The sequence below is a fragment of the Rhamphochromis sp. 'chilingali' genome (assembly GCF_963969265.1).
Source record: "Rhamphochromis sp. 'chilingali' genome assembly, chromosome: 22".
In the NCBI taxonomy this organism is placed as follows: domain Eukaryota; kingdom Metazoa; phylum Chordata; class Actinopteri; order Cichliformes; family Cichlidae; genus Rhamphochromis; species Rhamphochromis sp. 'chilingali'.
In genome coordinates this window covers 26,643,538-26,670,859 of record NC_137950.1, presented here as the reverse complement: position 1 = coordinate 26,670,859, position 27,322 = coordinate 26,643,538, and the positions used below count along the sequence as shown (strand labels likewise).

General features: G+C 41.4%; 1 protein-coding gene across 2 annotated transcripts in view; it reads right to left on the bottom strand.

Annotated features, from left to right (window-relative positions):
- The window catches only part of LOC308390554 (rho GTPase-activating protein 44-like), a 99,853-nt gene that overhangs the window by 59,338 nt on the left and 13,193 nt on the right, over window positions 1-27,322 (bottom strand). The gene's annotated exons all lie outside the window — the stretch shown is intronic.

The window sequence follows — 27,322 nt, the reverse complement described above, 5'->3', positions numbered from 1 at the left end:
AAAAGCAAACCTTTAAAATGTAAGACTAAAACACTTTGTATCTGATCAGGTGAAACCCCACTGAGCTATTAGTCTGCAGCTTAATTTGATGTTAACAGATCCTCCAGGGCTTTTCCTGGATAAAACTGAACATCTGGCGAAGTGGCTGTTCTTCAGAGAGCTACAGACATGTTTTGTTTATCCTGCCCCCCTCCAGCCACCAAGTCCAAAAGGAGTTGGGTCACAGCCAGCGATGGGTTCCACAAGAGCCTTGCATATTTTGGCAAGCAGGTCAACGCTCTGCTCTGTTCACTTGTCCTCTTTCGCTCTCATTTTTTTAAATTTTGTTTGTTTAGTTTTTTGTCAGCTCAGTCCCTCCCTCCATAAAATCAAGCCATTTCTCTCTGAGCCTCTCGTCCCTCGTTGTAGCTCAGGAAACACACAGCCGGGTCTGGCAGCCGGGCTGAGGACAGCCCATTGGACTGGTCTCTGCAGGAGTGCTGATTGAGCAGGGGAGGCCTCTCTCCTGCCAAGTTCTCATCATACTCAGCACTTACAGGGAATGACTAATAGCTGTGAGAAGAGGACTGAAGAGGGAGGAGAAAGACAAGACAAGCACCCAAAAAGTTAGAAAATGCACTAAGGGTGAGAAATTCCTTGCTTGCAAACACGCCTTTGTATTAATGCTGCCATTGCCAAAGCTGTGAAATAACTCAAGCAGGTGACAGGCGGGACGAGACAATATGCTGCAGGGGCCTGGAGCAGGAGCAGCATTGTCAAGCTGACGCGAGGTTTACAGTTTTAAATGGAGTGTTTTGTCGTTCATCCCACTGACGGCTAACAATAACGATGATCTGCGAGAGAGCAGGGATGAAAGGAGTCGGACGCTCCCTGAGCTTCCCTCCCTCCCCTCTCATATCTTCAGACTTTCTGTCTCTGTGAGGTTAGGCCGTCGCTGTGGATACCATTGACCTCGCTCATCCTCGGTCAGGCTCAGCCTTTTGCGATTTCACATTTCTCGCAGTGACATTTTATGATGAAAATCACTTCTGAGGACAGCAAGCTCTCGTGCAGGACCACAGTCCTAGTTTTCTGCATGCAAGCTGTGAGATCACTTCCTGTCACTGACAGCTCTGATACTTGTGAGCCAAGCATGAGCATACAAGGGTGTTGCATGGCTGGCAAATGTATCTGAAATGTTGCATCTGAAATGTTGCCAGCACTTGTAATCTAAGCGTGAGCTCACAAAAGGCTTTTGGCAAATTGGCATCTCACAGCATCCAGACTCATGAGTTCAGAAAAATAAGAAAGAGACTGGTGGAAATCTATAAACCTGTGCTGTGATAGGATTCCCCAGTGGCTCTCTCTGATTTTTAAACACATTAAAATCACCACAGAGGATAAATCACAGTCACTGCAGTCAGATACTCTCTGAGTAACAGCTTTTTCTATTTTCACAGTCAGCTTCTGGGACTTTATCATCACTCACACATTTTAGTTTTTAATGTTATCAAAATCGAGCAGCGCAATAAAAAATCTGTACCATGTTATTTGTAACATATTAAAATAAATCTCTCAATCTATTTGTGTCATTTCATCTTTTCATAGTAAAACAATAATTGCTGGCAATGGTTAAGCATCCTTTATCTGTAAGCCTACTAACTCAAGGAGTGGCAACGCTGTGGGGTCTAAAAGTGTGAGAGCACATCAAAAATATGAAATATTTTCATCTAAACTTAGAAATTATCTGAAACTTGTGAGAATTAAGAAACATAAGCTCTGACATGTGGAAAATGGAGGACTGTGGCTCACATCAACAAGGCTCTGGGTTCAAACCCAAGCAGGTTCACCTGTGTGAGGTTTGCATGTTTATCAATGGAAAATGCACTTACTTAAACCATTCCTTGCCCAGGTCCCATCATTGCTCAATTCCAGCTCAATATTTTTGTCCTTGGACTCAAATAGAGCAGATTTTATGATTCATAGCTTAAAATATGTATTTTTGTTTTGTTTTGTCTTTTCTTCGACCTTGGTGCAGCCCTGAGTTCATGCTTTTTCTGAAACATCAGCCCGATCTCATGTGGATGAACAACAAAACACTCCATTTTAAAAAACTCTGTTTCTTTGTGTTCATGAACACAAATCTCTGCAGTGTGTAAGTAACGTATTTAGAAATGAGGCATTTTTTATTATTTTGTCCAGACAAAGTGGGGACGTGTTACCACAGCAACCAATAAACCCATACAATAAACCAAAGAAGTGGCTACCATTGTATGAGATTTTTCTAACCTTATCCAGTGATTTTAATGCTTAAACTTAACCGAGCAACAGTTTTTTAAAATAAAATAATGTATTTTAAAAGGTATTATACAAATGAAGTGTTAAAATCTTTGACGTGTATACATGAAATGTGCGTCTCTGGTGTGAGCTTTCAAATGATTTGGCCTGACACCATCCCCTCCAGCCTCCAACCGAACACCTTTGCACCTTTAAGAAGTGGAAAATATAGGGACACACAAGAAAGGTGTAACTTGAGTCCACAATCATGGATCAACAGACCAGAGATCGTGTCTAAACTATGAAGCAGCCAGGCAGGAAGAAAAGAGGAAGACCACAGCAAAGGTTCATGGATGAGGAAGAGATGCGGATGAGAAGCAGGATACAAGGGAGAGATGGAGGCTTTGGTAACCCCTAAAGGGAACAGCTGGAAGAGACGGAGGTGAAAGGTGAAAAAGAAGAAGGATGAAGAAGAACAGTGACAAAGAAGGAAGAAGAAGAATGAAGAAGATTTTTGCCACGAGAAAGAAGATATTTAAACTCCTTCCTCTCAAACAGAAGGGGTGGAAGCAGGTGGGTGGAGCTTCACAGCCAGACCTGTGTGCCTGAGATGCCACATTAGGGAATATTCACTCTCTGACATCACAAAGAGCCAAGAGCAGAAAAAACGATCCGAAAAAAGGAGTACAAAACGATGTGTTTTGTGGTCAAATGTATGTGGACACTTGAACATCACAGTTAAAACTCTGCTGCTCTAACAGCCTCTGCTCTTCTGCCTGCAGACTTTCGAGCAGATGTTGAACCTGCTGCAGGGATTTCATCCACAGGAGCTTTAGCGAGGTCCAACACTGATGCTGGGTGATAAGCACCGACTGGCTCACAGTTGGCGTTCCACTTCATCCCAGAGCTGTTGGACAGAGTTCAGGTCAGGGCTCAAGTTCATCAGCACTCCAATATTATCAAACTGAAACAGGAAACTACTACACAAAACAGCATCATGAGCACTTGAGCCAAAAGCTCAATGAACTGATTAATCATCAGAGATAAAATCAATCTGCAACCATTTTAATTAATGTTGAAATATGTCAAACTCTTGCAGATTTCAGCTTATTGCACACCATAATTTTCTGTTTTCTTTGATATTTATGTAGGATGCATATGTCATAAAACATATATGTGGGAAAAAGCTGAAAATCTTTGGGATTTGGGGGAAACAAATGACTTAGAGATGTCAGATTGGACATTTACCACTGAGAAAATAGCTTACATGCATAGCTTACAGTGAAAGCAGCTCCTGGCTGTGACCCTAACTTTGTGCTGCAGCATGTAGATTTCCCTTAAATTCAATTTAGCCTCAGGCAGCCTCAGACTAACAAAAGCTTTTTGTACAATACAACTGTAGTAGGAAATCAGCTCTGGCATATTTTACTCTGGTCTATTTTGAGGACACAATATAAAACATATAGAAATAAAATGTAATTCAATTCAGTATTAAGTGAGAAATGTAACTGCTATCTTCTCATTTTTCCTCCATATATGATGTCAAGCCTGTTACTGAGCAGAAATAGATCTGAAGGCAGGGATCAGGAGACACAGATGCACATTTAGAAAAACTAACACACACACACACACACACACACACACACACACACACACACACACACACACACACACACACACACACACACACACACACACACACACATATAAATTATGTTTAGTATGCAGTCTCTGAAATGTCCTTGTGTGCATCGGACTAATAGCCGCCTTGGGAAATCCTCCACTCTCACAAAACATGAATCTGTGCCAGCAGCTTTGTTAGCACTTAACCAGCCCCTCAGTAACAGCTATGCAGACATCTATACATATGCATGTATACACACAGGCTCAGAGTCACACACACTTCACACTCATGCACACCCAAGCAGCAGAAAGCTGCTGGGGATGAAACTTAATGGATTTACAAGGCTCTTCACAGGAATGAGCAGTTTGGCCAGTTTGTATAAATACAGATCAACGTATGTTAGCAACAAAATAATATTTGTAGAGCACAAAACAAGTCTGCTCTCTCAGCTTTTTCCAGCTGTTTTGGCAGCTTCTGAACACCTGAGACTGCAAGCTTGACTGTTTCTAATAGGACCCGCCCACACCTGGAGGCAGAATCTGTATAAAGGACAGCATGCGATTTACAGGTGACAGGATGTCTCTTAGTTTAGCTTCAGTTGTTATGGATCTGCACTGTCCACCAGCATACATATAAACAATCATCAATAACACTGGTTTCAATCAGCTGTGTAATCCGCTCTTCATCAAATTAAAAACACTCACATTTAAAGCCCACAGAGTCTTTGAATTTGTTTCAAGCGTCCACCGAGAGAAAACTATGTGTTTAATACCAAATCTATGAATATGAGGACAATTTGATTTGAATTTGGCTTTTCTGTTCTGCTGAGTTCTCACTCTGCTCATCTGGATATGACTATTGTCCATTATTATTGATGTGCGCAAATTTATTATTATTGTATTTATTAATTTTGTATTTAATTTTATTTATCTAAATATCTAAAAGCAGTATTCAATTCAGATGTAACTGGGTAAACTGTTTTGACTTTATAAAGACAAAAACTTTGATTTTATTGGATGTCAGACATTCTCCACCATCTTGAAGCGGAGTACCGGCTGTAGTCCTCCTGTCACCAGCTGTAGTCAAACATATGGAGCTGTAGAGCATCCTCAGGCTGAGAGACTCACTGCTCAGTTATTCCTCACAAATTAATTGGTAAATAATGTCATTTGGAGGGGAGAGACTTGTAACTATAAGAAGAATTAACCCACCCCACTATCGTTGCACATGAAAAAAAACGACACTCAGTGCACACGTAATGATACATGAAGAAGAAGAAATGCCCGTGTATTTGCTGCTTTGGTGCCACATCCCTCCTTAAACTGTCATCTTCCTCAATGCAATAAATTCCACCACGGTGAATCATGAAGCTGCTAATTTTGACTTTTTGAAGTGTTAAACACCTGTGTGTGTAAATAAAAACACCGATATCCAACTGCATTGTATCGATGATTGCTCAATCACAAGAGAAAGTAATAGGAAGTATTGCAATAAGCAGTACTTCAACCAGGATCTTTGAACATGTTTTTAATCTCATGCTATTCATTCCTCTCTTACTGCTCTGTCTAAATTATGTTATTAAGTATTAAAATGTTTCTGTTTGAATTTTGCCAGGTGTCATTATACCCTCCCCTCATCTTCATATTTCAAATAACACAAGTAAACATCCGACTAATTGAAATATTGAGTCCACAGGCTTCTTGAAAACAGCCATTAGTCCTCTCAAATCTTCTCTGCCACAGTAATTACTGTAGAGAGAATTTAATCTCTTTCCATTACTGCCACCCTGACCAATGGAGACACGATCTCACGGCATAACCAAACTGAATTGGTTTGTCCTGAGAAACGGGAGACTTATAACGGTGGTGTGTTTTGTTTGTTTGTGTTATGAAGATAAGGGGGAGGCTTTGCCAGGGCCTCGATTTACTATGTGCAAATCAGAAATGTGCCAGCAGGTGAGCGCGACACATTGTGTGAGATATGGCAACCACGCAGGTAATATTCCTGCAGGAAGCATGCGGTTATACATCCCGCTGATGGAGCCAGAGATGTGTGCGTGCGGGTGTCGCTCGTCCATCCAAAGATTTAAATCAGCCGTCACAACAAACACAAAACAGTGGGTGGAGCTTAACAGCAAGCTCTTTAATAATCGTTTCATCTGTGGCTGTAGTCCTTTAAAAATGTGGAAAATGGGCTTTTTGATTAGTCAGAAGTACAAACCAACGTGGCTATAATATCATTTTGACTGTTATAAATAATAATTACATGTGTCTATATATGTATATAGCCTCTGTAGAAACTATCTACACCCTCACTTACCTTAACTGCACTACTGTATAGCTCTGTGTAAATAATCATTCTGTACATACGATAATTTTTAATCCTACAACTGTTTACAACTTGCATAGTTCCCATTTCTGTATAGCTGTATATCTCAGATTTCTGTAAAGTTATTTATTTCATATTCTGTGTAGTTTTTCATATTTATATCCTGTTCATATCCTGTACATAGCTTGTACTCACTACAGCCTGTACATACTTAGTTATAGAATATTCACAACATACTTCATACCGTGTACATTGTAACATACCATAATAGACCCATTTCTGTAATATACTTACATATCTATATTATTGCTAATATATATTGTAATATATCTACCGGTATATCACTAAAGCACTTCTGGATGGATGCAAACTGCATTTCGTTGCCCTGTACCTGTGCATGTGCAATGACAATAAAGTTGAATTCTATTCTATTCTACGACTTCAGAAATCTAACTGTTGCAGATTTCCCTTCCTGATACAACCCCAAAGGTATTTGCGCCTGGGATCAAACCAGAGATTTTTTTTCCTCTTTGAGCTTACATGTAAACCACTACACTATAGAGCCAATTACTCTAGTCTAGTTGAAAAACTGATCCCAAACCTTTAAGTGGGATTTAAAGTTGCACAATTGTGTGTAGAGGCATTTTCACCCAACCTAGACGCACTCCTGTGCAGTCCTTCAAAATCCTAACCGCGCATTGATGTCAGCAGATGATGTAAGCATCTTCCAAATGCTGATTGGTTGACTAGTGTGCCAGAATAGAGCAGTGAGCAACAACGGAGTTCACTGGGAACGAACAAACTGTGAAAAAAAACTTCAAAGATCAAAAAATATAGAATGAAAACAGAGACGTGACTGCAGTGGACGCTTTTCATTGGCTTTCACACTCAGTTTGTAACCCAGACCGCCTTCACCACGTCATTTGTACACTGCCTCCATCTGACATCAGTGCTCACTTCATCCCCGGAGCAGAGTGGACAGCAAACGTACCATCTCCGCTGGACCATAAGTCCCACTTTACTCACTCTGACGGACACAAACAAGAAAATGAAGCTTTTATTTTTTTAAATTTCTTTCCATCTTCTGATGATTCACTCGTTCAATGTGATTCCCCATCAACAGCTTTGCTTTCTAAAATCAAGTTATTTCCAAATAATCATGAGATATAAGTTCAGGATCAAAAATAGCTGAGAAAAGGAAGAACAATAAAAAGAAAATAATTTCTAAAACAACACAGATTTGTTTCATTAGTTCAGTTTCTTAAAGGTGAATAATTGTAAACTTTAATCCAAAAGGATTTTCTCCTATAAAATCTGAAGAAAGCTGTGTCTAAAAAAAGAGACACAGACACACACAAACACACACACAAAAGGACATGAATTAAGATTTAGAGTTAAAAAATAGGCCTGTTAAATGTACATTTAAGAAGATGCAATTCTTTATAATTATAAGCAACACGTACCATCGTATGTGTCGTAGTGCACAAAGCACCAAAGACATTTTCTCGAGGTGCAGAAGTGGATTAATGAGCTCGCCACACACTGGCACAGCTGGGGTCTCCGACTGCGGGTGCGGAATAAATTCGACACATTTGCTTTAAAGTTGGCCTCAAACCTGATGAATGACCTCTTTTTACGTCCATGGAGACACGTGGGGAACTTCCCAAAGTCTGGCTTTCACAACCTTACACGCTCCCAAATCAGCGTTGCCCTGAGTTGTGCTGCAGGTGCACTAACCTGTTGTTACCTGAATAAGTAACGCAAGCTTGGTTGTTACTGCAGTTACTTATCAGCAATGTGGGTGTTCAGCTTTGTCATTACTCATGTATTTACTTATAGTTGTATGTCAATGTATGTCAAACTCAGCTGAGGCCAAACCTTTTTGGATTGGCCTGCATCCCCGGGGCACGCCAATAACACTGACGCCGATTAAACTAGAGGTCATCCATGATATCGATACCAAAGCTGGTATTGTTACTAGCGCAATAGGATTGATACTTTATTTCTATCTTCAAAGTTCAGTATGTAGCTTAGTTGAACTGTGTTTTTTTAAATGTCTGAACCTTTTTGTGTTAAAATAGCACGTCTATTTTATTTATAAATCACACTTAAACATCAGAACTTGATCCAAAGTGCTTCAGAGACAGAAACATTTACATTCCAGGTATCCAAAAAACAAAACAGCTTAAAAATACATGAAAAGCTGAAAGGTGTTTTTTTGTTGTATTAAAGTGAAAAATGTGATTTAGTGGTCATTAAAATGTGTTCAGAATTTGATAATTAATGATTATTCATCCCATGAATCATGGCAGACTGCTCTCAACATAAGCTGCCTTTGTAGCTGAAAATATCAGTGTTGTTATCGGCCCTGTATTAAAATTTACAGTATCGCCAGCTCTGTTCTAGGATGCCCTCTGGACCCAGTGGAGGTGGTGAGTGACAGGAGAATGGCGGCTAAGCTGTCATCCCTGTTGGACAACGTCTCCCACCCCATGCAGCAGACTGTGACAGCACTGAGCAGCTCCTTCAGTGGGAGACTGCGGCACCCACGGTGTGGGACGGAGAGATTTCGCAGGTCTTTCCTCCCCACTGCTGTCAGACTCCACAACAAAGACTTTAACTGAACAAACACACACATCCACACATGTGCAATAACACTAAGTGCAATAATCTTTTCTGGCATCGTTGTATTTTTACTCAGTTGTATATAGCATTCGTATTCTATTTTTATCTTATTGTATATTTTTATTCTATTTTATTCTACTGTATATAGTATATTATTTTATTCTATTCTGTACAGCTGTGTACTGTATTTATTCTTATTGTATTCTAATTTTTGCCTCATAACTTTTGCACTGTCCACTTCCTGCTGTGACAAAACAAATTTCCCACGTGTGGGACTAATAAAGGTTATCTTATCTTATCTTATCTTAAAACCAGATTGATTAGGATTATAAGTACATCTTATCTGGTATGTTTAGCCTAAAGATTAACCCATATAAAACTTTAAAATATGATATATTTCTAAGTGAAATTAAGAATCGTTTTTTAATAAATTTTTGTAAATAACCTTTTGTAGCCCAAATTCTTGCTGTAACCGAGTTAAAACTAGTTACTACCAAAAATGAGTGACCACCAGAGGTCATTGTGTCTGTTCATGTTCATCTATTCATATTACGATTTATAAATACATATATATGTAAACATATATATAAACATAAAATAAACACATATAAAAATGGACACAGCTTTCAGGTCTGAGAAATTAAGCTGAAAATGAAAATGTTCATGATGACTAGCAGAGGGCGACTCGTTGCAAATAGAAATTGTATTGAAGTTTGACCTACGACCTCAGTAAACACTTTCCTGATGGGTTTTTGGTCTCAGTTACTAGTTTCATGTTTTATTGAATGAAGCGTAGATTTATTTTTGTGAAATATTGTTACATTTAGACAGAAACAAACAAAAAAGCAGGGCTTGCTTTGAGGCATGGGGTTGCAAATCCCCTCTGTTTCTCTGTCACAGCCTCCCCTCACTTCAACAAACAACTTCACTAATAAATGACACCCATCTTTTCTATGCAGGCTATTGTTTCACCTGGACTCACCTTTATAAAAGAAAGAGGCATGACTAAACCACTTTCAGCTCTCCGCAGGCAGCACTATCAAAGGAGTCATGTGTGCCTTTTACACAAGAACAGCACAGCACGAGTCTTCCCCCTTTATATTTTCCTCCCTTTCTCTCTTTGTATTTTTTTGACACAAAGGTTTTTTTTGCTTCTTTCTCATTTTAAGGAACTCCACAATGCCTGGTGAAACAAAAACAAGAGATTCTCTGCAGATGAAGTAACTCCTCGCCTCGGGCTCCTCAGAGCTCCTCTGGGTTTCCTTGGACCTTTTTACTTGTGAGCTGCACAGCCCTAATAAAGCACAACCATTAAAAACCAGAGAGAGGGAGATATTTATGGCGCTCCCCGCAAGGCCTCGCTTCCTCGCTGCGACCCACATTCTGTAACGGTGAAATATTCATCGGCGTTATCGCTGCCGATCAGGATGGAAGCCTTGAACAGCAGCGTATGTTGTGTTTGGCGAAGCCGCATCAGGCAACACTGAATATTTTAACAGATAGCGACCAATGTGTTTGTTCCTCTGGATTACGCTCTCACGTCAACGTGATAAATTTTCAGCACGATCTGCGAGAGACGTGAACGTTGTTAGAAATCCATTTACGAGGCAGAAAAGGTCGCTGAAGGAGGAAAGAAGTGGAAACAACAGCGTGGAGGAAAGAAAGAGGCAACGATGGAAGGAAAGGGTGAGAAAATTCAGGGCAAACATAATCCTTCAGTTTACTTTATGCTTCCTTTGCAGGGCGTGGGGCTTTTTTTTCTTCTATATGTCAGCTGTGATTAGATCAGACGCCGCGAGGCAGCAGATGCCTTCTGAGGAGAGGCCCTCAGGCCGCACACACAGACTCCATCTTCATTCAACACTGCAACAACATGAGCCAAAAAGGTGAGGCTGCTGCTGTTCTGCAACCCAGTGCCAATGCAGAGCTTATTATGGGTGGAGGCATGAAAAAGAAAAAAAGACAGACTGCATTACAGTCTTGGGAGGAAGACTTTGAAGAGTAACACACCACAGAAAGCCTGCTTCTTTGCATGAACAGAGAAGATCACCTGCTGTGTCATTCGGGAACATATGCTGCCGTTCTCAGCTATAAGTCAGTCAGGGAGCGTCGCTGCAGGATGATTTGACAACAAGTGTTTCAAGCCAGAGGAAGCCTTCAATCACTATAAAAAAGAAAGTTGTATGTTCGAAAGTGCTGCGTGAATACAGACATTTAAGGTGTGCACAACCAAACCATCTGCCTGTTTTTGAAATGCTGAGCAGATTTATAAATTTGAGGACTGTTTGATTCAAAAAAAGAATTGGAGGTCAAATAAAAAGCAGCTTTAAAGAATCCTGTTTGTAGGTCTCACATCACCTTAAACTTGCCCTGTTTTCCTGCTTCCTCTTCTCATCCAATGGCAGTGCAGAGAAATAACCATGAGCCGCTTTTTAATGACTGAAGCGAGGCAACACTTAATATCTGATCAACTGATAAGGACCCAACAAACAAGCCTGCAAGTGTGTCGCTGCTGCAGAACAGCAAAGAGTGCCGGGAAATCCTTTACATCGGAGCTCAGAGTCATGATACTAGATAAGATTCTATGAAGAACCACTAGTACAACGCTTTCTGCTGAAGTTATGTTTGATTGCCTTAGATGCAAAGAATATCCCACAATTTGTTTAGGAGACATTTCTACAGCTCTAATATACATTTACATACATAAACTCAAAGGAAAATAGGTTTGGCCTAAGTGCAAAGGCTTAAATCACATACTGGGATCACAACATTTTAGGTTTCCTCTCTGTCTACACCGACTAATGAAGGCAAAAAGCTGTTAAAACATCAAAAGTAACAAACTTAGACACAGTGTTGAGTATGTGGACAACTTAGAATCACTAATTAACCTAACATGCATGTGTCTGGACTGTGGGAAGCCACAGAACCCACAGAGAACCCAAGCAGGCACAGGGAGAACCGGGACAAAAGGAAAGAGGACCAGTGAAGTTCCTAAGTATCATCCCGAGGAGAAAATGAATGTCTGCACCAAACATTATCCTAAGCTGGGAATCCATCAGCTCAGGGCAGGGGTAGCTCAGTAGGTAAAGTGGTCGCCCCATGATCGGAAGGTCGGCGGTTCGAATCCACTTAACGGCTACCCTGAGGTACCCCTGAGCAAGGTACCGTCCCTACACACTGCTCCCCGGGCACCTGCTTGGTGGGCTGCCCACTGCTTCACTGAGTGAATGGGTCAAATGCAGAGAAAAACAAGTAATTTCCCCATGGGGATCAATAAAGTATCCATTATTATTATCTCATGGTTTAGCATCGAGGGCAGCAGCCAATATTTTGGGGTTTCAGGACCAGCAAAAACACATGGTTCACACTTCCTATTCTGGTCATTCCTCTGTTCCAGTCACTGGTTACCTCATCCTTTCTTTTTTTTAAAACACCAGTTCCCCACCTGAAATAGGGCGAAAGGCTGAGTAACGCCAAACAGGTCACCCTGCCACCATCACAGGGTGCATTTCAGCCAGACTGCATTTCCTTTTGCTATACATACACACTGTTTACCTGGTGCTCAAACATGATTAATCAATACTCCTCAGATTTCTGTGAGCTGAAAGCTGAAAGCTTTTGATACCTGCCTACAGATGCTGCATCTGTAGAGATTACAGCATATGGCATCATTGATGTTTTAGTGTGAAATATGAACAGAAAGGCGAGCTGGTTTAGCTCAGCCGTTAGCCCACACCGAAGCCCTTTTTTCACAGGATCAGTTTTACAAGGAGACCTCAGGTTATTTGAAAATGTCCCCATAACATTCATGTTTCATGCAGAGCATTCACACTGCTTCAGTGAAGTCTGTGTTTTACTGACTTCTGCAGTCAGCAGTTACAAATCAGATCTTATTATTAAGAGGCTGCAACATAAAAACTGTGGAGACAGCAGCATGCTGCTTACCAAATGCTGCCATGCGTGTCATCCATCTCATCTCAGCATCCTTTGAGATTTCACTGTGCTGATACATTTCACTTTATTCTTCCTCAATATAAATTCATGCCCTCCTAAATGTTAGTCAAACCTTCTTTTATGATTTCCAGTAAAAAAGCTGAAATCACCAAGATGCCTTTATCACAAGACCTGTGTTTCTGGCAAAATATGGTGGGTAATGTTTAACTATACATATATTATGATCACAGGTGACCTCTGCAGTTATCGCATGGGTGGATTTCTCTGAGTTTTAAAAGTAACACGGAGGAGAGGATGCAAATGCAGGACACTCAGAGATTAAATAAAACTCCAAAATGCAATTCTTTAATCAGAAATAAGCAGTGAGGCAAACAATCAGCAAGAAGTTAGGTCATTAAAAGGTCATGCACAAGAAGACAATACTGGAAAAACAGTAGTGAGGGTCAGATACACATGGACGGAGACACAGGTGAAGCTAAAGAAGGTGTGTCAGACAACACAAACTTGTCCCTTGCACACTTAAAATGCAAGCAAGTTTCTCTTTTTGAAAACAGGAAAAAGCTAAATGAGGCAAATAATTGATCATCTAACACGGACATGCGGCGCTTCGAATAATAACTCAATTTCTTCTGCAAGAAATCTCACATTGTTTTAAAAGCCTAGATGCGCATGTAAGCGTGCGACAACAAAAACACACACAAGCCGAAGCCTTTTCTGTCCTTTTAATCAAAGGAATTCCTGATGATTATGAGGAGGCAGATAAAAGGGAAGTGCTCCTCTTATCTGCCAGATAATCAATTTACACTTTCCAAATGTTCGCCTCTGTCACTGGCCACCTCACAGAATGGATGTCATTTAAATCATTTTTAAAAACTGAACCGTGCCAGTATCTGAGAGCAAGCCTCCACCAAATCCCCAGCATTCAGCTCATTTATGTAACTTCGATGCAAACAGGATACTGTCATTTACCTGCATACTGTAAATACCAGCCGTGTGTGTAAGTGATGTGCTCCAACGTGAACTCTAATTTTAGCTTCGATGCAGGAGAGAAACCTGCGGCGAATGTGCAGGAACCTTTCTTCTCCGGAGCGATGGAACTAATTGCTATTTACTGTGTTACATAAATGACATTTTCCATTATGTGTGTACGCCACTGCTTGAGCCAGCTGCGTGGGACGATGCAGCTCGAAACACGCTGCAGAAATCCATCCTGAGATGTTAAACCGAGGCAAGATGTAACGGGAAAGGGGGGGGGGGGGGGGGGGGGGGGGGGAGCGGGGAAGCCTGACCGGGTGAGTCATCACCTGCATCATTTACCTGCAGGCGGCACCGACACTGAGACAGTCTGAGACTTAAAGACACCGTCCAGGAATCCTTTCAGGTCTGATTACGTGCATAAATAAATGCTAAATGTAAGATATTAGGAGTTAAATGGACATTATATGAATTTAGGTGAAGGCAGTTTAATAATGTATCACTGAAACAACAATCATGGTGTTCAGTGAAAGTGAAATAACAAATGATGATACTCAAGATCATGTGTGATTCAGAGGTTACATTACAGTAAAGTACCAACATACAGCGCGCAAGACAGACGGGTGGAGACGGGTGGAGACGAGTCTCAGGGGATTTGTGGCAGAAAGTGAAAGGGAAGGTTTACGAGACGACTGTGAGACCTGCGATGATGTACGATTTGGAGACGGTGGCTGTGACGAGCGAACGACAGGAAGCTGAGGTTTTCATTGAGAGTAGAGACGATTAGAAATGAGGACATCAGCGAGACAAAGTTGGAGAGGCAAGGTTGAGATGACTTGGACATGTGCAGAGGAGGGACAGAGGACTCCCTGGACAAAGGAAGACGGAGCTGTCAGGCAGGCAGAAAAGAGGAAGACCTCAGAGGTTTGTGGATGTAATGAATATTAATTGCACATAAGCGTGTGTGAGCAGCTCTGTAAAAGCAGGATTTTACCAGTGTGCTGGTCTGGAGCGTTCAGGTGTGTGTTAACACAATGCCACAATCTTCTCAGCAAATTCACCCAGAGGTCAGACCACGCTGTCAAAGCCTAAGTTAGAATGTTAAAGGTTAAAGTTCATCACACTACAGTGGAAAAAGAGTTGCTGGGAGAAAAAAAATCTCTTAAAAAGACAATCAAACACAGGATATCAGCGTGAACACCTCGCACTAACTGTCAGCACAGGGGTGATGATCTGAGCACTTTACAGTCACTGAGTTGACCATGAACTCCTCCTCCTCTACACCAAAGTACAAGTGAAAAGTGAGGCCGATAGATAAAGCTTTCCACAAACTGGATCCTACAACAGGACAATGATCCCAAGAACAGCAGCAAATGTACAACAGCGTGACTGAAAAAGAAGTGACTGATAGTGCCGCAATGAGTCTGCAACTCCAGAGAGCAGTATGTAAACAAATGTCTGCAAACTTCAATGGAATGAAGCAACATAATTCAAAAGAGTCATGAAACAATTGCTGCACAACAATGCGAGAGTCCGATAAAGTAAAACAGAAAGACATCACTTTAATGCTGCTAGAGGTGGTTCTGCAAGCTGCTAAATCATGGGGTGACGCCTGTGAGACGTTCTTATAGATTATTTTTAATATTTGCTGATCATTTTTTTTAATTTGCCAAGTTTTTTCAGATGCATACAGGATGTGATCTACATCAGTCACGCAGTAATGGCATAAGCATTTCCCCCCTAAAAAGTGCTTCCCATCTCTGTTGGTGCACTTTAAAGTACTTAATCTGGAGTTCTTCAGGGATCTGTTCGAGTGAAGAGCTGCGAAGGCTGAGTACATGTGTGAAAAGCTGGAAACCAAAAACAGAGAAACCCACTTAGCCGCTCATCAAAGTGGGTCAGAGTTTTGTTGATTGTGACAAAGAAGCTGCCTCGAACCCGCACAGGGACGCTTTACGTAGACAAGAACAAGGTGAAACAGAAAGTGAGCAAACTTGTGATTAACACCATTTCCAACTTGATGACTTATGCTTCAGAGATGAAGCCGTCACGTATACAGAAAGACCTTGAAGCCAACTTCTGACGACAGACAGAGACAGTAAATCAACAGCTGCTGTCACAGTTACAAAGGGTAGACAAAGAGCAGGATGGAGTGACATGAAACCTCTACGCATGATAAACAGACTAGCCCAGCAGCTACACTGGCATCAATGAACCAGAGATTTGTCACTCCTGAAAGGAAGAGGAGAGCCTTTTACTGCGAATAATGAGGGCTGAGACTCATTACACAGCGGGGTGTCTTTAACAGCCGAAATACACTCTTTGTTTTGTTATCTTCAACTCAAAGCAAAGCCGGTGCTGCAGCACAACCAAGGACAAAACTCACAGCGGCTGTCGGCTGAACGGGCAGGTTTGAAAGTTGGAAGTTTTAAGGTTTAAAAGCACATTAAGAGGCACATTTGGTGTGGACTTTCGTGGTTTATTATCAGGCTAATTATATGATGTTTTCATATTTGCACCATGTGACAAGTGGTGTGTGATTTAAGGTGGCGCGCATAAGCGTTACCATCTGATAAAGAGCAGGTGTGCTTGAGATGTTACGTTCTTTGTTGTGCCCGGTAAAGGTAAACCTGGTGGCTGCAGTGTGAGAGTCACTGGTCTGTTTCTTTTGTTGTGTTTTGTTTAAGTTTGCCTGGAAAAAACAAGGAAACGTGAACATTTGAGCTACAAGAAGAGGCCTAATGGAGAAGCTTAGGTGCTGGTTTGAGCTTGTTTGAGCAGAGTCCTGCACCACAGAGCAGGATTTAGGTTTATGGCTCACTTTGTCTGAGCATACATCACCATGGTAACCTACCTGCTCTAGAGCAGGTTATGTTCAACATCAGAGATCAGCAGGTATGAAATCAGCACCTGAGCACTGAAGTCTTTCACTGATGAGAAATATGTATTCATAGATTCAGTGTTTTTGTTCTATCAACCTCATTGTATGATCCTAAGACGAGTCAGTTATTCTGTTTTTATAGTCAGTCTGTGCTTGCTCTCACACTGGTTAACACCACCAGGCCTGCAGCTGAAAGAATAAAAACTAAAACTGCCTGACACACATTTAAATATTGAACTTAATTATGTTTAAATAGCTTCAAATAGGCTAAAATTTATCCTTCGGAGCTTTTTTACTGTCTCACTGACCAAAGCACTTAAAGCAAACACACATTCATGCAGCACTTTTAATACTTTAACTCTCACGCTGCTGATGTTTCTGCAGTAGCTGTTGCTTTCCGTTTTTATTATTTCACAACATTAAAGCTTCATCTTTATTTCCTGTAAAATCAGCTGCTCCGCTGCTAGTCAAATACTGCATGTCTGTGATTGGTCAGATAACACTCATAGCTAGAGGGAGAAATCCTGCTTTGACTATGAACTACAATGCTACAGCTCAGGTTTCCTACAAAAATGACCTGCACACACAAAATTGTTGGTCGACTGTCTATGCAAATCAGCTTTATCTCTCTGATTTCCACAGTAATATAACTGAACCAAGCGATGTAGAAGAGCCAAAGAAACACGTTCAGAAACTCTTAAAGTGATAATAGATTACTGTTAATTTGGTGTTTCCAGAGAGAAGTTTGAAGTTTTCCTTTTCCTCTCTTCAGCAGGGCTGGGGTGTTTCCCAGTGATGGCCAAGTATTATAGGAATTCCCTTTTATGACTCATCTACTGAGTCATAGAGTACCTGCCAAACCACCTGCTCGAGGTTTATTTTTATCCTTTCATGGATTTAAATCGCACAGAAGACTATGCATCCATGTAAATGCTCTGTTTATCAACATTCTCTGCATTAGTGATAATGCTAATATAATAGTGTTGAGCACTCTGGGCAAACTGTGGACTAGAGCAGCAGGTAAAGGCTTTTACTCATTTATAGGGAAGTCTTTCAGGGGGTTAAATGCAGTTTTAAGATTCAGGTTCAAGTAAAACTGAAATCATTACTTAAATTGTTTAATAATCTATATTTTTTATTACCAGAAATTCACCGCTGCGTTTTCTTAACATGTTACCTCACGTTCTCCACTCGTGTCTTTTTGCGCTGTATGAATAATCTTGCCTATAAATAATTTTGTAGATACATCAATAATCAATAAATATGACAAAAAAGCTCATTAGAGTCAGTCCCATGTTAAATTGTCTGACTGTACAAACCTACTACAAACAAACAGTGCTGGTCTCTGGACCAGTTTTGCCGATACTGTTAATACAAGTAAAGATTTTAAGATATTTCTGTTGTTTAAATGTGCTGTGGGCTTTAAAAAATAGATGTGACAGTAAACACAGAAAGGTTCAGAAACTGCGTGGGCCAAATACTGAACTGAAAGATAGAAATAAGTATTGGTCCTATTGTCCGAGTATGAGTCTGATACTGATACCAGCATTGGTATCGATACTATGGATATTTGGATTTATCCGCCCGCCTCTACTTTCAACCAGAATATGGTGACTTCTGGGAAAACCAAACTTCAAAATGCAGGATGGGGATTCATCTCGTACTGGCTCCGAACTTTAGGCCAGTATAATTAAAACGTGAAAATGTTAAAAACCCCAGCTCCCATATTAAATTAACTACAGCCCCCCCCCCTCCAAACCATTCTTTGTAGCCCCTTATAACCATGTTTAATGTTGCTGTTGGAGATTTTACATGTCCTGTCTTTTGGAGCCAGCCTCAGTTCAGCTGTTAAAGAAACTGCAGCTTTTGGCTTATTTGTCATCTCAGGAGGTTAAACTTACCAGCAGACTAAAAAAAGCTTCTTTATTTTTCTCAAAAAATCATTATTATATTTAATCTACGCCTTAATATATCTGATAATCTTTAGCCTTATTATCTACCATGTATTATAATACAGACATGTTTTTTTTTTCTCCATCTGATCTCAGCCGCTGCTAAGAAAAAGCTGGCCACCATGTGAAACTAAATGGCAGCAACATGGAGGCACATTAATTTCTGAGGCTCAAGAAGCGCTAACATGGGGGCTTACCGCACCCCTGTAGTGTGACAGCTTGTTTCAGAGGCATCGCGCTATCAGCAGTGACATCTTCATGCATCTTATCACGGAGCTTCTCTGCTGATTGCTCTCAGATAAAAATTAGTTTTTGAAGAGAGGGCACGCAGAGTGCATCGAGCTAAAATAAGAGGTTAGCTGTCAGCGAGGGGAACGCTCACGCAGAGGGGAGTCCATGATGGGTGTTGCACAGCCTCTAGTGCTATCTAAGGTTCCCCTGTGTGTAAAAACACCCTCCTGTGGGGAGCAGTGTCTCATCAGCTGTGTGATGATACACCTGAATCACTCTTGAAGTGCTCGCGTGTTCTGGTTTGAAACTGTATTTGACTCCCTGCAGCAGTCTGGGTCTGGAACCTGCAAATGTGTGATTCACGTATTTCATAGTTCAGTCACATGGAAACAACCAAAGATGCAATGCATTTAACACACGCAGCAAATTTTGGACAAAAAAAACACTCATTTTAGTTATTTATTTACAGCAACACAAGTCTGTGTAAACTAAAATATGCAGGCAGCTATCTGTGTGCTTCACTGAGCAAGCAGTGAGAGTATGCCCGCCTCTCAGTCTGCGCTGTCCTACTATAAATGACTTTAATTATTAATTACTTCGAACAAGCCATGAAATTGGATTTCTACTCCTTTAAAGCGACATGTTTCTTGACGATGGACAGGCCAAATTATTTTAAAGATTAAACAAGAGGAAAAGTAGTTGGACAAAAGCTAGAAGGTCAAATAATTTTTAATTAAGGTGGTTTCAGCTAAGTCAGGAAAATTAATGTCTTAGTAGTAGAAAGGTGATTTTATTTGTAAGAGACACATTAGAAATTCATTTAATGGGGCTAAATATGGGCAAAGCTTCAAATAAGGGCAGTGTACATGTGTAAGTAAAGTATAAAGTATAAGGATGTCAGTGAGAGGGGAAGTCCTTATATGTTCAGAACAGAAGCCCCACCCACCAGTTGCTCAAACCTGTTGTGTCTGTGAGGGGCAGCCAATCAGAAGAAAGCTGGCTTAAAATAAAGCTAATATTTTAGGGTTAAGGAGCTTTGACAGCTTGTTTCAGATATTCAACATAATGATATAAATAAGGATCATTTTAAACTATGAGTAGATATGGAGCTGGAAATGAGAGTTTAAAGGGGAATGTCAGGAGCATCCTTCCAGGATACACAGATAGGCGACATAATAGTTTCACATTAACATGACAACATTTTTCATCTTTGTTCCTCAAAATCTTAAAATGTCTGGCAGTTTGTGGTTGAAATCAGTCGCAATGAGGTATACAGTATGATGCTGCAGAGGCAAACTTGTCTGCTAACACTCAAACTGCTTGCAGCATATCTGCACCCTAATCCTCATCTGTTCCTAAACAAAACCAGCAGTGTTTGGTGCCTAAACATAACCAACAAGTGAAAATAAAAGTGAAGAATAAAGTGGGTGAAAATAAAGCTAAACAAATCTGTCTCCTGACAGGCAAACCCGTGACTCATGAAGCTGTTTCGCATTGCTTTCATGTCATCAGTGTTCGTATAACAATACGAATAACAGCAAAAATGTGAAGCACATTGTCAACATTGCCATCCTTAAAAAGAAAATCTTAATTGTACTGTGGGTCCGTGCAAGGATGCCAAATCCAGTCCTGCATGAAAGCCTGTTGTGCTGCTTGTGTTTGTCCTCTGGATGTTTATCTGCACAGGTTTGTGCAGCTTGTCAGCTTTATATAAAAACAATGTTCAAGCTTACAACACGGGCCATTAAAGACACATCACTGGGTAAATAGCTTCAAAACAGTTAAGCTGTGATATGAAATTAAGTAATTATATCTTGCACTACAGTAATGGCTTACTCATTACACAGAAATTATTTAACAATGAAAAATGCACTTATTTTTAGACTGAGTGGGGCTAATTTAACAAAAGGGGAATGGCTCAATGATAACTGTGTCCCTCTTGTTTGCTTTAACAGTAATAAAGTTCCATAAAAGCTGCAGAATACATTTGCATTTTGTGTGAGGGAAATCAGCTCCATTCACCTGCCTCTGGCCCATAATCACGGTTACGGACAGCTGCTGTGGTTTGGCGTGAAAAGCTCGGCTAGCACATTAGCAGCTTTGGTGTTTAAGAGGTGAGCAGAGAGGACCCCTGCAGTGTGGAGGGAAAAAAATTGATTAACTGCAGCTGGTGCTCCTGAATAACTGCACAATGAAAGCCTCAGAGCCTTAATAAGCAATCAGCATCGGGTCCAACTGGCGTTATTATTTTATTTCAGGAGCGTGATAACACGAGGAAGGACAAAAGGCAGGAGCTCAGGTGTATGAAAAGCTGTGCCACAGATAAAGCCGAGGGCAGTTTACCCCAGACGCCTCAGCCTCCGTTATCACTACACTCACTGAAGTTGCCTACGCTCTCAGTGTGTTTACATCATCACCCCAGCAGCTCCTCGAGTAAATGACTCAACTGTTGCCATGGGATTCCTGCGTGGAAACGAGGTCGAGTGGGCGGCGGCCTGTTAGAGTGATCTATAGCTGATGAGGCTAATGTGAGGCAGAGGAACAGATGCTGGAAATGAAGGTGAGAAAATGAAGAAAAAGAGAGAGCAGATGCTTCTGTAGATCATCACTCCTCTGTTTCCCTCAGGCAGACACAAACCATGTCACCCTTCATCCACAGTGCTGTGGAGACCATCGTGTGCCATCAGCACAGCTCTAATCCATCATAAAAGTAGACAAAACATAACTTGAGCAAACACAAAACAGTTCATTATAACAGAACATGCAACTTTTTTAGCTCAAAAAAGCTTTAATCCAAAACGTGCCTCTTTAATGTGGAGTATTTCAAAATAAAACACTTCCTGGTGCTGCTGCTGTGCATAGGGAGGAATGTGCATGCTTCCCAGCTGACACACAACATCCTTGTTCCACCTGTAATGAACAAATAACAGGATTACGTCCTGCGACAGCATCCTGCTGCTGTATGTGGATATCAGCAATGTGATATATATGTGGATAAATAGCATCAAATTTGCATTTCAACAGGATTTTTTACATGATAATATTGTTTTATTGAAAAACCAATCAGCAACATCTGTCACAGTCAGCAAAAAACAGGTCACATGTGTATAATATTACATTTTTTGCAGTTTTTCTTTTAAGTTGGGACTATTTTCAGCTGTGGATTAATACAGCTGTGGTACTCTGCTGTGTACCTGGAGAGAAACTGTGCATCTCTCGGTGTTTTAAACAGTTTTTGCATAAAGCAGAGCCCTCCATCAGCCTTGTAATTGGATTTGCTGAAGGTGAGAAAAGAAACTAAATATAGCCAGACATGAAAACGCACGCAGGTGAAAATTTCCTGCTCTTTGTGTCCTCTTCACCCCTGCCCCTCGTCTCACACCACCGACAGTGACACCTGAGCTCCGAGGGTTTGACTTCCCATTAAAGTTTAACAGACATAGATAGGAGTGGTGGTAACAAGGCAACAGGTACAGTGGGAGGAGGCAGCACGGCTGCTTGTCTGACCACACCTTCAAACAGTGTTAATCTGTTGATTCCACGTGGATCAAATGGTCAGGCGGACTTTACTTATGAACGCCGAGGAGCCTTATGGAATCACACAGGAGCCAGTTATCCCACCAGACTGCATGGAGATGATCCTTGCTGACTGGCAGGTGACACAGCAATTTCTCCACCTTTCTACCCACTGATTCAGGGTATTTGTTTCATGTTCCACAAGCACATTTTATCCAGAATAAAGGAAAATCACCAGAACTGTAATTAAAAACAATTTTAACCACTTTTATTAGACTGAAATGGTTTCAGACAACAAGAAAATGTGGAGATTTGTTGGGAATGCAAACTCATTGCTTTCATTATACGATCATACAACTGGAGTCCCTCCTGTTCCTGTTCTTAAGTTCAAGATTAAAGAACTATTCCCAGTACACCAACTTGCAAGACAAACAGTGTGATATTTGTGTAAATATTGCAGGGATTACCGTCTCAGTTTGCATTAGGTCAAGCAAGACACAAAGTGCAGCACAGCCATAAGCCCGACAGAGTTCAATGCCAGCCTACATCCACCGATGGCTGCAGATCTTCAAGCCATTCCAGATCCTTCTTTCCATTCTGCATTTCTCTCCACATCTGCAGTTTACATGAACGTGCAGGGAAGGGTGGGGAGGTCGCAGAACACGAGCTGCACGGCCTGAAGCTCAGCCACAGTCCGAGCGGCTCCACTGATCTCAGCGTCAGCACACATCAGCTGATGGCTCAGCTAATACTGTTTTACAAAATTTCATACAAGACGTGTTATTTAAGATACGTCATGTGGACACAAGCATTTAGCCACACTTTAATCTTTGAATTTAGGTGTTTTCATTCTGCCTCTCCAAAGTTCTAACCAGCATCTACTAATTGTCCCACACTGAGGTTAAAACCAGAAGCAATCGTGCTTTTGAGGTTGTGGTGCCCAAACTTCAGGTTGGCTGATTCTGCTTTCCCTTAATCTTTTCCCTTTATTTTGGGCCGCAGTCTTCACCTAAATTATTTGCACGCATGGAAGTGTGTATGTTGGGATTAATATCTGACCGTATGGTTGATTATGTGTTGGAACATTTATACTAATCTTTAATGTGTGGCTTTAATTCAAACTGTGAGACGATGTCAACAGCTGTTCATCTGCGGTGACCAGATTCGACCATGATGTCGCAGATAGCTGGGAACGCGCAGATACTCTTTAAATACTGTCGTTTTAACTGAAATCTATTTTGAATGAGTAAATAAAATCATGGCCGCTGTGTCTCTCATATGAGGCCAAAACCCTCTCCCTGCAGGGAGGGGAAAAATCTCTCTGACAGCAGGGCGAGGTGCAAAAACCTCTCCCCATTAGACACAGAAATGAATGAATGAGTCTGGCTCTTTCTGGGAGAGCCGGCTACACAAGATAATGTGTAAATAATGAGGAGGGTTTCTCTACTCCATCAGCCCGACTGGTCTTTTGAGATGGTCGGCTCTGAGGTCCATTGTTTGATGTGAGCACGGCTGAGAGGGAATGTGCTTGACAACAGAGGAGAGCTCAAACAGAGCCGAGGTTCCAGACAGATCCACACAGATTTGTTTACATTTCTGTGCCGAATAAAGCATGTCAAATTAGCTACTGGCAGTTTTTCGGTTTTCTTCTGCAATGCACCCAAATGTATACAGACAGCCTTTGCTGGATTAGGCTGATACTGATGAAATATAAAATAATTTGAATATTCTGAGGCAAATTCTGGGGTTAAACAGCGTGAATGAATACTGTCTGCGTGTTCAGCTCATGGATGTTTGTAGAGAGTTAGTTAGTCAGTTATGTTACCTTCAGCCTTTCTTGAAATGTCCCTGACCCTTCCAACTTCTGAAACATTTCGCCTTTATAAAAGAAACTTGTCATCCCAGAGGGTTTTATCAAAAGCTGCTGAGGGTCTCAAAAGGTGCTGTGATGCTTATAGTACAGCAAAATTGGAGAGCAATAATCTCTCCAGTAAGAAATGATAAGATTACAGAGAAATCGAGACAAAGGAAAAGTTATACAGGCCATATCACAGTCCATCAGGCTCTGATCCTCTTTTACATAGTTACAAACTTCTGAGGTTAACTGAATGTAACATTTTCATAATGTGTGTATGATGTATAGTGCAGGACGTGAGGATTTGTGAGATTATCCTCCCGCACCTACAACACAGGAAAGAAAAACTACTTTTCAGGTGAAAGAAACAAAATTAAAGCTAAAGTTTTAGAGTGACCTGTAGAGGTCCACGAACTTGGAATCAGCTTCAAAGCACTTAAAAATGTTAATCTCTTTTTCTGTCTTCAATCAGACTTAAAGTAACATTTGGAACTAAAATATGTTTGATTTTGAACACTGAATGGTGAGCATCTTGCAAAAGCTCTCTATATGAGATTCATACTATTAGTTTCTCTGCTACTGTCTTATTTATGTGTTAGGATCCTTGGGATAATTTTAACTAGTATGATGATGTGTGTTGGGAATTATATGTGTCTTTGGTGCACATCATCTGATGTTTGGGCAGCTATTCATATGCTTTGAGTATCTTTTCCACAAATAATTATTTTATATATTCACCAGTTGGGCCCAGGCCCTCATTTTAGGGTTGACAGTGTTTTAGTAGGTAAAGGTGAAAAGCTCGGACATGAATTGAGCTGTGGTTTGGGGAAGGCCTCGAAGGGGACTGGGCCTGGCAGATCCCCATGTACTAAACAGAAGTTAAGAAGGGGAGGAAGGGTGGGGCACGTAAACGAGAATAAACAGGTTGTAGAACTGGGGGAACCTATATAGATGAGAATATGAATTTGTATTTTAACTGATTTGTGAATGAACTAAAACCGAAGGAGGGTTTGGAGGCGTGGCACCGGTGTGAATCATTCTTAATGACCACATTATCTTCTGATAGCGGCTTCTAGCAGGATAAACCGCCACGTCACAAAGATGAAATCGTCTCAAACTGGTTTCTTGAACATGACAATGAATTCACTTTGCTCAAACATCACCAGATGTGGTGGAACAGGAGGTGACATGGCAGTCGACAAATCTGCAGCAACTGTGCGATGCTCTCGTGTGAATACGGATAAAAGTCTCAGAGGAATGTTTCCAGCAACGTGTTGAATCTGTGCCACAAAGAATTAAAGCAGGAGGGAAGGAAAAAGGGAGTTCAGCCTGGTACTGGCAAGGTGTCCCATGAAGTGGTTGGTAAGTATCGCTGAGCTGCTAATAAGGGGGAATTAGTGCATATGTTGAGACTATGTCTGTGTTTGTGTAATATTGCATGTTCTGAACTTATTATATCTCTCATTTGATGAATTAAAAAACTAAAAATCTAGATACACACTGGAAAACTTGAGCTCAGAACAATAAAAACTTGTGTAAACTATAATAATGATGTTAATCATGCTGCAGTGTTTGAAGGCCTGTGAATAAAAACTCTAAAGCCTTTTAATCTGTGACTGTGGCCTATTTATAAAACGTTCCCACGGCCTAGAAAAGCGAATTTCATCATCATGATGTCACTTCCATGTAGATTAAATTGGCTCAGTGGGAACTCGTAGCTGGGGCCGGAGGGGAAAGTGCTATTCTGCACTTACAGTGGGCTCCAAAGGGCTGAGGCAAACCTCGAAGCTACAAAACCTTTTAGGCTCGTGCTCGAAGCAAAGTGCTTCTGTCCCGGTCGTTGACTTCGAGTGCAATTTTTGATCTAAATTGCAGAAATCGAGCACCGAGGGGAACCGCTGCAGATGCAACTGACTTCTTGTCCCATTCACCTCATGCTGAGTCAATGCATCACAGGTCGTGGCACAGAGAAAAAGACAACAACCTATCTTCATGCTGCACTCTATCACAGTTCAGAAATGTTTACTTGTGGGCCCCCTCAGACCGTCCCTGATCCACATGAGCCCTCCTGTTTGCATCAGCGGGTGACAGGATGTTGACGTGATGTATTTTCTCCAGGACGCTGCTTGGCAGCTCGGCTACGCTCAGCTGCAGAGCTGTGAAAGAGACATCAGCGTGCCTCCACCTCCTGCAGCCACTTCAGCGGATTTCATCTCACAATTAGGTTCAATTACAACTGTGAAAATATTTGAGGAGCTCTGGGAGTACCCGCTCCGTGGTGACGTCGTTTCCTGTTGTGTTGAGGCTCCTCTTGGTGTGGATGCCCGTCTCTGGTTTCAGCTGAGAGTGTCTAATAGTCCGCAGAGGCTGCAGGCTGTTTTTAAGAGCGGTGGAAACCGGTGTCAGCTGAGCTAATGTTTCCAGGATGAGTCAGCTGTGCCGGGTGCTCGTCATCACACAGGATAGGTGGAGTATGGTCAGAGCTGGGTGGATAACATCGGTGTCGACAGAGCTGAGGCACCCCAGCTGTTTAGGCAACATGGGTGTGTCACAGAACGCCATTTGGGCGCTTGCACCCAGGAGTTGTGGGGAATTGGTTTCTGTGCTGCCAACTGAAATTATGTGAAAACCCATCCTGTTGTTTCTGATGCTTTTAGGACCCTTCAGTTCTTTTGAAAACACTTTTCCAACATGACGAGAAAGACAGCCCGCACAGAGCCCCGACATCAACCTCATCAAACCTCTTTGGACTGACTGGAACACCAACTGTGAGCTTTATCAGCCGACATCAGGGTTAGACCTCGCTAATACCCCGGCGGCTGATAAGGGAGGAAAAATCCCTGCAGCATCTGGTGGAAAGACTGAAACCAGAAGAGCGGAGCGGCAGATTAACACCCGCGGTTTTTCAATAAGATATTGAACACAAATCTCTCTATGGGTTCAGGTGTGTATGCACAGATAGTCCCAGAGCCTGAGATGACGGCTTAAGCTGTCAGGTTTTGTTCAACCAACAGTGCCACCCTGAATATATTCTATCCAGTCTGATAGAAAGCATGAGAAAATCATTTTTACCTTTGCTTTTTCCATGTTTACTGGACGAATTAGGGAAGTAAATATGAAATTAA